Source organism: Malurus melanocephalus, unplaced genomic scaffold, assembly GCF_030028575.1.
Source record: "Malurus melanocephalus ecotype Western Australia unplaced genomic scaffold, MMel_1.1 scaffold_0, whole genome shotgun sequence".
Taxonomy (NCBI): domain Eukaryota; kingdom Metazoa; phylum Chordata; class Aves; order Passeriformes; family Maluridae; genus Malurus; species Malurus melanocephalus.
In genome coordinates this window covers 6,035,678-6,047,352 of record NW_026623232.1, presented here as the reverse complement: position 1 = coordinate 6,047,352, position 11,675 = coordinate 6,035,678, and positions in this window count along the sequence as shown.

Below are 11,675 nucleotides of genomic sequence, written 5' to 3'. Positions count from 1 at the left end.
TAGTTCAACTGTACTTTTCTTAAGGAATAGAAAATAATTACCTAATTTTTTTGGTCARTGCTTCAAAAAGGTTCTTTACAATTGTCATTATTTTCACTTTCTATGTCTAATTCTAGGAGTAAGTGTGTTGCTGCTGTTGCCTGCTGTGTGARAAAGCCTCTTTTTGCATCCCTTAATGGCTTATGGGATATCAAACAGGAAAGCTGTTACTGCCATGGGACCATAGATAGTCCAATCTGGACTGTATGTGGTTTCTTTAACTTCTTTGACTCCTTATGGGTCATCCTTCAGATAATATTTTGGTCTGTTCTCAGAAGGAAGATCAGGTGATCCTGTTCATTCCCTGCCTCACACTAGCTTCTCTTGCCTACAGCAGTTGTAGCAGATAATTTAACAAAGAGGTGATGCTGGCCAGCTGTGTCCGGCACAGGAAGAGGCAGAGGAATCAGGCTCCCTGCCATCAACCTCTAACTTCAGCAGGCGGGATGTGGGAAAAAGCAAAACCCAACCCTAGCCAAATAAAGCTGGCCTGCAAAAGACCTTCATTCCTGAAGAATTTTTGAATTAAATACTGGCTACAACCAGCCAGATTCCACTGAAAATGACTATGTCAACTGGTTTTAAATAACAGTCTTTCATGTATGTGCTTTTTATGTTTCTTCCCATTGTCTGTTGATTTCCCCATGGACACAGAGAAATGAAATCTTTTGCTCAACACATTTTTGTTCCTTCTTACTTGGCAAAGAAGGATTTTTGAGTCTGACTAGAAACAAGATGGCTGTCTATGCATCGCTCGCTATCCACTCCCCAAATGGCCATTGGGAGGAGGTGACAGCTGCCTTTGTGCATCTGACAAAATCAGTGCCTCCTTTGGGTTTCCTGCATGCCTACAACTCATTCCTGTAGCAATCCCTTTTACTCTGCTTATTATTTTAGTAGTGCTGTGGGAATCCTTCTGTACTCTTTATGGAACAAGCCAGTCCTGACTACACTGGGCTTCCTCTGTAAATAGGCAATTCACTTCTAAACCTACTCCTCAGAGTGCCAGCTCTAGTGTGCAACAGTAGTCACAGATTGCAGAATTATTTCTGTAACTTACCTACCTCCAGTGTTGAGCCAGGAAATGAGAATTAGTCCCTCCTGGGGACACAGTGCCCTTATTACACTGTATGAGAAGTCTGATTTCTTTGGGAAAAAATGGAACAACTAAAGCCACCTGAATCYTTCTCTCTGGAAGAAAGTCTGACAGAGACTTGGAAATGGCAGCTACAGTATTCCTTGAAATTACTGAAGGGAAATGGTAATGAGGAGCAGCTGGAAAGAATGAAATATTCCACATGGCTATATATGCCATCTATATTGGCTCAGATTGTATGGCTATAGCCTGAAAATAAAGCAAGATCCCTTACAAACACCCTCATGTTCTATACCATTGCTACAGTACCGATTTATTTTTAATGCCCCCTGAGTGCCCTGAGACAGGACACAAGGCTGCCTTTCCACAGGATGAGTCTGTTGATGTTGATGTTACTACAGCATCTAAGAWTTAGGGGCTCTCTTGCTGCCAGAGCAGACTTCTCCTCAGGGTCAGCAGCACATGATGCTGTTATTCAGACATTTTTGTAATACTGCAGGCCTTGAACATGGTTATCTTCCATCTGCACCTGCTTTGAAATATAACATTAAATAAACATAATGTCCCCCTGGCTTTTGAATGGCAARGCCCATCATTGTATTGGAAGATCTTCAGGGCAAATTTGAAGCCTGCCCTTAAACTTGGGGAGCTTCTGGCCTGGCCTTGGCCTCCTTTGCCTGGAGAAAGTGCCTCAGTCATGATCTGCCATTTGATCTGCTGATTCATTTYAGCATCTTGGATTTAAGGGAGCAGTCAAGGACAAAGAGCAAGGAAGGGTTCACTGCATGGCCTCCAGTGCCATAATCTGGCAGAAATGGACTTTTCAAATGGTTTCTAATCTCTGAATTTCTCTTTCTTTTCCCCCCAAAACTTCTTGATACCTAAACTGGTTCTCTGGGGGTTGTAGTAAAGTCATTCATAACAACCATATCATACTTGGAGAGAGATGCAAACCTAGGAATGTAATTTGTTTGAGTTTTTCTCACTTGCCCTGCCTAGTATTTGTAAATGCTTAGGAAGTTCAACAAACTACAGTGGATAAACTCTCTTTACATGATGAGAGTTCATGCCTAACTCACAGACACACAACAGCAAAAGTGAACTGAGAACAGTTTGATAGGTTCATGGTACCCTTTTCATAGCAAGAAAGAAGCATATCAATACTTGCCAGAAGGACTCAAAGTGGGAAGTGAGAGCTGTTCAGAGGAGAGAATAGACAATACAATAAAACCAAACCTTTCTTATGGGGTGAGAGGGTAGCTGGGCTTTCAAATCCAAAAGCAGTTTCTATTTCTGACAGGAATTAAGTATGTTTTATATTCAATTATGACTTTAACTACATAGTCTAGGCTCTGAAGAGGAGGAGGAGGAGGGAGACCATGGTTACGATCATTAGCTTGGTTTTGCTTTGCACCATAGTAGCAGTGGCTTTTACTGGTTGTCGCTGGAGTTTGACCTTTCTTCTTAACATCCTGACCTGTAGGAAAGAGCCAGGCAGCAGCTACTGAGCACAGAGGAATGGGCACCAGGGGACCAGCAAGGGCTGGTGGCTCCCTGGGGATGGGGTGTGGGGAACTTCAGGGAAAGCCTCGGGGCAGCAGGGCAGGGCCTGCCAGCCCAGGATCACCCCACTACCCCAGCCAAGGGCACCAGGGCAGCCCCAGCCCTGGGCATTGGGCACCTCCCTGGGGATGGGGCAGGCCCTGGCTGGGCTACCACATCAACTTCCCCATGGAAGCTGAAGGCCAGTGCCCTGCAATGTTGCTCATGAGGGATTGAAGTGGGGTCTTGGGCTGTGGACAGTGTGGGGGGAGATCCACATGAGGGTATTTGGGCCAGGATTGAAACACTGCAAACTGTTTCAAAACAGCATCAGAAATGTCATACCATTTTCCTTGTGTGGGGTCACCAAGTGGCTGAGGCTTGATCTGGACTCCATGAACAAGTTCCCGCTCTTCCCTTAGCCTCACTGAGCTTGGACTGAGTTAGATAAGTATACTTAAATCTTTTATGCACCTGTTTTGTGTGACTTCATTGTCCATCCAAAAGGAATGTAACCTCTTCTAGTTATTTCCTAGTGTAAATAAAATGTGCTCCTGGCACCCTTCCAGTAGACAGAGCCTGTGTAGCACTAAGCAGTATCATACAGAGGTGCTCAGAATTAGATAAAAGACCTAATTTGGGTCAGGAAAGAAATGTAGCTGTGTTCAATGCATACATTTAAAAGAGACGGTAAGGAGCCCAGTGAGAGCACTAACATTAACATGGCTGCATTGTTTTGGGTACTAGGGGTGACTTGGACCTCCCTTAACTGTTCTATATGATGGACATCCCACAGAGGCTTCAGTTTATATTACTAGCTGCTTACATCCCTTGGGTGGTTTAAAGTGCTTCTGATGCAGAAGAAAGATTCCCTACTAGGTCACCCCTTTCTCTTCATGGTTTCACAGCACTGTTCCTGTGTGGGAACACCAAGGACAGACAGAGGCTCTTTAGCAGCAGCACCCCAGTGAATCACTGCTATGGAAACAGCCAAGAATTCTGTGTATGACGTTTGGAGAGCTTCCAAAGAGGTAGCTCTGACTGTATGGAGCCCAGGCCATGCACATATCTGTGAGGTTTCCAGTGTCCTCTGCCCAAATTGCAGTATGTGTGAAATTGCACACACTCCTGTTTTGACGAGAGGAGGTCTAACCAGTTGCAAACTAATAATAGCCAAAATATAACTGTCAGCTTTAAAATATATATATACGCATAAAAAATGAACTGCTAGTAAAAGAATGTAAAAAATTGAGCATGTCAGTAAAATATTTTGGCATTTCGTTGTTATAAATACCAAGACACCGTAAGCACTTTCAATGCATAATACTGATTTACTGCCTTTTTGTGATGGCTGAAGTGGTAGATTCTTCAAAGCTTGACATGACTGACCATAAGCATGAATTGTACCAATCCAGAGTTACAATTTTATGGTCTGTGTGAACACTTTTCACCATGAGCTTTAGAGATTTATTGAGGTCCTCAATGTTTGAAGTGTTTTTGTGAAGAAAATGAAACTGTCAGCTAAAAATGTGAAAATTACCAATAAATTCTCTTTGATTTTTGGAGGTCAAAGGAAAAAAAATATGCTGTTTTACATTTAAAATAAAAGCCCCCATTCAAAGGAAAATAATATTTCCCATCATCTTCTGTCCTATCTTTATAGTTGATTCAACTTGATGAGGAAGGCCAAAAACTTTAAACATGGAGGTTAAAAAAATATCTAAGCTTCACACACTCAGGAAAATGCAAGTAGTGACAGGACAAGCTTCCCCCGTGTACTGTTCCCCAGCTAACATGTTGGTGCTTTCATTTATGCAGTCCTCAGCTTCCTAGACCACTGCATAAAGTTAGCTAGTAATTGGCATTGGAAATCCTCTACCTCAACTCAAGTCATCACCTTTCAGTACCAAGATGACCTGAACTGGTGACTTACACAGAAATCAGATCTATATCCTTCTAGTACAAGGAACCATATTTCAGACTTGACTCAGCTCATCACCTCCCACCCTCATAGCCTCAGATTCATGCTGAGACTGACTGCAGAATGATGAAAATAGCAAGACAAGGCATTTCATGTTATATTTCTGATCTGTAAAGAAAAGCAAAGAATGAGATATGTCAGGAGTAAAGCCAGCCTTAGGAGATAACCTCTTCGCAGACAAAAGAGATTTGAAAGCACAACTATCTTTATTTTAATGCCTTTCTGAATAAAACCTCTGAATCTCTTGATGCACAGGCCACCACTAATGTGATCAAATCACACTCAGACTGTCTGTGGGTTTTTAAAGCACCTATCACTGCCACAGCTAGGTGACAGATTACAAGAATTAGAAGAGACATCGCTGCAGTTCCATTTATACTGTATTTTCTGTCCCCCCTAAGGCATTTTAAGATGGATTCTCTGCTCTCTGCTAAATTTGCTTTGCACTGGTTATGGAGCATAGAGAGAACTCAAACAGGCAGGAGATTCCCACAGGAAAATTCTCTCAATACGAGAGGTCTGTGCCAGTTGTATAGCTGTTTCTCCTCTGCTGCCTGTCCCCCTACTCTGTACAAAAACAGGACAAAACAAAATGCTATATTGCAACAGATATTTCTCTGATATAAGGTCCATATCTTGTTTGCACTGGTGGTGTAAAGTGGAATATGTGATTTATTATTATACCTTCCAGTTGTATAAGACAGCTAAGATTTGGACATCTGCCTCTCTAGCATGCCTTAGTCGAGGGTCAAGGTCTGCCATATTCTGTTTCGCAGGAAAGCCACAGGGAAAGACACCCACTGTCTGTCTGGCAAATGACTTCACAGAAAAGGATTACTGCATGCAGGAGCACCATGTATTGGTCTGTCTGAGGTCAGGCTGAGCTGTTACTTCACTGGAGAACATGACAAGATGTTCTCATGGCTGAAGGTTTCCTGGCTCAGGAGATCTTTTTGCCTTGGAGGATGGCTAAACAAAATTTAAGGGCTTCCCAAGCTCAACTGCTCACAGGAAAACAATCATTATTTCTTTTCTTCTTTCTCTAGCCTAGGTTTTCACACAAACTAATCACAAATACTTTTTATTGTCTGTTGTTGGTAATCCGCTCCTGCCCTCATAAACCACTCTACACTAAGCCAGTCAGTTTAGTCATTGGAGAGGGGTTGRTTTCAGGTTCCAGTTTTACCTGGATTTATAATCTGCCTGTTAAGCATTATAGAATCATCATGGAATCACAGAATGGTTTGAGTTGGAAAGGACCTCTAAAATCATCTAATTCCAACCCCCCTGCCATAGGTAGTGACACCTTCTACTAGACCAGGTTGCTCCAACTTGGCCTTGAATACTTCCAGGGAYAGGGCATCCACATCTTTGGGAAACCTGTTCCCTTGCCTCACTACTCTCATTGTAAAGTYTCTTCCTTATAGCCTACCTAAACCTACCCTCTTTCACTTTATAGCTGTTGCCCCTTGCGCTGTCACTACATGCCTATGTAAAAAGTCCCCCTCCTTTCTTCTTGTAGGCCCCTTCAGGTACTGGAAGGCCATATGAAAGTRTAATTGAAATTTCTTGGGTTTCATTAGTCTTCCATTTTTCCCCACCTTGCTTTTACTGGATCCTGCARCTGGTTAACCAGAACTCATCCTGTACTTCCTGCAGCTCAAACAGCCTCAGGACATTCCTGCTGGGCTTCCCAAGTCCAGCTCCTTTCCTTCCATGGCCAGCCATTTCGTACAATCAGCTGAGTAAACATGTTTAGCTGCCTCTTAAAACCAGCTTGACTTTTGGCCTTGTTAAAACTGTTGACTGGCCTTCACAGAACATCAATGTGTTCAGCATTAGAAATCTGACAATCCCTAGCTTAAATGTATGCATGGCTACTTTATACCCATTTGTTCTTGTGCCAGCATTGTCCTTTATCTTTAAATAGCATTTTTTTCTCCTCCCCATGTGTTCACCCCCTGAAGTATTTATTTATAGATTGCAATTACATACTCCTTCACTAGGCTAAACAAGCCAGGCTCCTTAGTTAATTAAGTTCTGGTGAATGATGCAAGGCCAAGCATCATGGATGCTCAAAATCTGCCTCAGTCAGGGCTATGTTAAGATTGTCAGGAGCCAAAAGGACACACCTAATTTTTACAGGAGCTGGTTCTAGCTGCCCTCCTACTTAATGGCAAGTTTCTTAGTTCAAGCTGTGATCAAGTCTTCACTAGCCAGTTATCCATTTTATTTTTAAGGTAACGCAGWTGTGGGCTGCCTTTGATGCACCCTGTTTCATTCTGCTTGATGTGTCCAAGTGGCTGGGTAACCCACACTACATTAATCACATTGAGGGTTATTTTAAAAGTAGAATTAAGAAGTGAAAAATAATGAACCTCAGTTGCTTGCTTGTTCTAAACATGTCCAGACAGACACAGGAAATACATGAGAGGCAACAGTACTGCATCAGCTCTGGGAGATGGACTGGAGGAGTTAACAGGGCTTTTCCATCTCTAGAGTGTAGAACTGTGGTAATTCATCATTTCTATAGCATCATAAATTATATGGCACATTGCAAGCACAGAGGCAGTTCTTGCTTCCTTGAACTAGCATGACTCTCAGGACAGGGTGCCTGCTGAAGCGTGCTCTTCTCCAGAAAGGCTTCCACTATGAATGCCATGCCTACAGGACTATGTAACAATACTGCCCCATTGTCCCATCAGGAGTGGGAGTAAAAAAGCTGGGGAAGGCAGAGGCCTTTTTTCCTTACTCCCCCCTATCGCAGCTGGACTTCTCATCTCTCCACAGACTGTTTTAGCATTGCCCGTTTGGAGAATAGGCTTCTAGGGGTTTTGATTCAGTCTGGCTGTCCTCCAGCAATATCCACAGTACTCCCTCCCCTCCCATATGCTCTCCATTAACATCCTCCTGTCTGCTGAATAAGGAAAGAATAACTCTCCCAGCCCCAGCCAGAGCCCCTGAGCCAGGGGAGTTCATCAGTCAGACTGGTTTCTCCTGAACCCAGAATAGGCCTCGTTAATGGGCCAGGAGGGGGATTTTATTTTGCCTTTCAGCTTGTGGCTGCCCTGAGCCAGGAGTAGAGTCAAGTTACTGTGTCCGGGAATCTCAGCTATTCCAAGAGTAGGAGCAAGTGAGCTGCTGACTCAGGAGGTTTCCTAGTGTTTTCAAGCAGGGCTCAGTCCTGTCAAAGCAAACTGAACTGTTGGCCTTGCTTTCTTCTAGCCCCAGGACAGGCATTAACAAAAGTCACAGTTGACTGGAACAGGCTGGGGAATTGATCTGGAGCAGGACTGTGGATCATACTCTTTCCTGGCATGAACACAGGTCCTTGCTAAGGCCCATATTAGTCCTTTACCCTTTTTWACTCCTCTGCTTGGAAGGCTGTTTCACAGCTCAGCTTTATCTGCACCATTTTCTAAAAGAAAATATAAAATAAGAGTGAGAAACAGACTTAAGAGGTAAAATGTTTCATTGCAAATAAGTGTTAAAGGAGAAATTGATGTTCAAGAATCCCTGCCACCCTGAACCTTGCTGTCACTCAAAGACCATCTTTCTTCTGTGTTATGCAAGGATGCAGGAGGATCCCTCCTGTGTGGCTAAATCATATTTTGGACTTCCCAGAGCCTGGAATAGAGTCACAGCCTGTGTCTGGGACAAGCAATTAGAAGTCATGCTGAGTTCAGGATTCTTGTCCTCATTTCAAGCCTGCCTACATGCTCTTATCTCTTCTGAAGGAACCAATTTCTAGAGGTTAGCAGAGAAAACAAGTCTACTAAAGCAGTCCCCTGCACTGACCCCTCATGAAGCAGTGCACACTCCTTTGCACAGAGACTGAAGTCATTGGAGAGCATATGTTCCCGAGTTTGCACCCCTCTGTCTCCCAACACCACTGTGACTCCAGCCAGCCTGATATAAACTGTCCCCTCTCAAAGTGTGTGAAGTTCTGTCAGCAGAGAAGAGTCTTGGCTCTATCCTTTGAGGTCATGTTAGTCTTTTCTTCTTCACTGCCTCTCACTGTGGGCTGCATTTTCTTMATGTCCTAATCCCTTCTTCAGACTCACTTCAGCCATGAAAAACCAGCCTAGTGTGTAAAAGGCAATTGGGTATAAGCTGGTATTCATAAACCAGAAGGTTTCTTCTGCCTGCAGCTGTTGGCATGTCTATCCCAGCCACATGCCCTAAGACTAGGATCTCATATAAGCACAGATAAGAGCTTCTCTTACTTGCCTTCAGTCTTGAAGATAMGAAGGTCCTCAGTTTGAACAGCTAAAGAGCTCTTGGCTTGTGGCCTAAATGCCACCTGTCTCTGCAGTACGGCCAGCTGGGTAGGATGCCTCTCTTAGCTAACATATGACAGAGATTTCCCTACATAAGGAGAATCTTCAGCTACATTTTTTGAAGGATTTACTATCCATTTAGAGGTGCCCAACATCCTAGTAGTGACAAACTTCAGACTAAAACTCTGGCACACTTACCTTTGGCATGCTGTTTGTTTTAGGTCAGGAGCTCTGGCAGAGGGTCACAGATGGTGCCTGGGACTTGTGATGGATACAGGGAAGCAGCCAGGGAGGAAAAGCATTTTCCAGGATATTTTATTTTCTGGAAAAATGACAAGAACTGATTTTTCTCCGTAATTTCTTAACATACCATTTGGATTAGGATAGGAATTTTGTCCATTGAACAATGATCCAAAGAAATCTAGGAGTCTTCCTCCAAAATTTTTGCATCAGAAGGGACTGAATTGTTTCATTTCAGCTAACCAGGGTATGATCAAGTATGTGGGACTGGAATACAGTAAAAATGGACTGCAGAGAGCAATACCTGTAAGAAGAAATTTCATTTCACCCGCTTGCTACCTATGAGACAGTGATCCCTGTAAAAAAAGGCAGGACAAACCTGTTCTGATAAATATGACCAGATGAAATAACTCATTTCATAGTCTGTCATTTAGTTCAGTGAGTCACATGTGGTATCTCTAGAAAGCTGGTAACACCCTAGAAATCTGTAACTTAATACATATTTAACTGAGGTCTTGTCTCATATTTAATAGCAACTCCAACTGGGCTTGCATAACAATCTAGAGAAGGGTGGGGAATGCCAACATAGGCTCGAATAGAGAGCTAATAACCCTTTAGTATCCATGATGCCTAAGAAAAAATTAGCAGAGCATTTGTGTTTGTAGCTAAAGCTTATTTGCAAAGCAATAGAAGTGTGATTACCAAGACACTATGCTACAATTGTATTTGCTTAAAAGCTGGAATCCAGGCTGAAAGCAAAGAATGGACAGAGTGATGGTGGGGAGACCCTGAGCAGGATGGCTTCCATCTGAAGGTGACATTCAGAAAAAGCTGTGCGCTTCAAATGACCAGCTCAGAGACAAAGAGCATCTTGAGGGTTTCAAGATAAACACAGCTAAGCTATCAGGATGCTTTATCTTCTCAGAGAGAGAGAGAGCCCAAATGCTGCAGTGTTGCAGGCAGCCAGAACAGCATTTGCTGTGTAATGTGAAGTATTTAAGCATACATGGGCTTCGTGGTGTTTCTTGCCAATCTGCAAACTATCAGTGTGGTGTCTTGTAGTGCCAGGAGCTGGATTAGGGAGATGAATTYCCCAGTGGATATAACCTAATTGCTGTCCTACATGGCACATGTGGCTGAAAGGCTATGGGGAAGCCCTGAAATGTCACACTGTCCCTTCCAATAAAATAAATAAATGTATAAATGTATCTGCCTCATCTCTGTCTTCCAGAGAGTACTGTACCTCCTTCTCTAGATATACACCCAAGGAAACAAATACTCTCCAAGTTCCCCAAGTGGCCCCAGCTTTGCAGAGCAGGGGCTGTGACAGAGGAGTAGTACAACATGTAAGGACTATATCCGGTGTACATGGACTGCCCTTCCCTCTGGGTGGCTTCTCCCCCATGTACAGAGGTAACTCTCCCGGTGAGGCACTCATCCAGGTGCTTCAGGTGACGTACATGTGCCCACCTGAGTCTCTCCTGAAAACTCTCATGCCTTCTTAAGGGATTGTTGACACCCATCCATATACATACACATGTAAACAGCATGATAGCACATTAACACAGTTATGACCTATGATAATGGCAATGAAACATGAAAGATTCTCTCCTCATCCTTGTTTTTTTCTGGTTTGAAAGAGCAGGGTGTGGCGCCCTGAGTAGAGGGAAGAAGAGTARGTGCTCCTGTCAGCAGCTCTGCTCCACCCCTGGCAAGGCAGCTGCACTGCAACTCCGTGTATGCAACTCAAGAGCTGCAGGTCACTTCTGACTCGATGAGGCATTTATTGTCACTGCTAATTGTTACTTCCTTACACAAAGCAAACAAAAATACCCGCTGCACCAGCAAAATCACCTGCTGSGGTTGACCCAGCGGGAAAGGAGTGGGCAGTGATGGTCCGGCTGATGCAACAGAGTATTCTGTGCTACTCTATGCTGCTTTGTGCCTTTTGGCTGATTCGGGACATTCRAAATGTTCCAGACAGTGCATTAGCCAATTTTCTTCTCTCATATGTGTACATTCCACACTAATCATGGGGACTGTCTGAGATGAAGTGTATATAGGTGTGTGACGTGAAGTGCACGAGAAATGGATATGCGTATGTCCCTTCTCTCCCAGGCCAGCTGGGAGGATGGATGGATGAATGGCAGGGGCTGGGAGTGGGCAGGGGGAATCACCCACTGAAGGTGACCGGGATCCAGTGACCCAAACGTTTTGCAAATGGCTTCTTTGCCACTGAGCACAACGAGCCTGTGAAGCCAAAGGAGGCAAATGCCGTTTGCAGAAGAGCCGCGATTTTTTCTTCTTGTTGCAGGCAGGACCAGCTGCGTTCCAAACCCGTGACTGCAGCAGCCATGACCCCTCCGAAAGGAAATCTGAGCCCGCGAGCAGTTGTGCTTGGGAAGGGCCGTGCTCTCACGTTTCTGTTTTGTTTTGGAGCCTCTGATAAGTGGTGGGCTTGCTTTTTCCTTCGTTTCTTTTCTTACTTTCTCTCTCT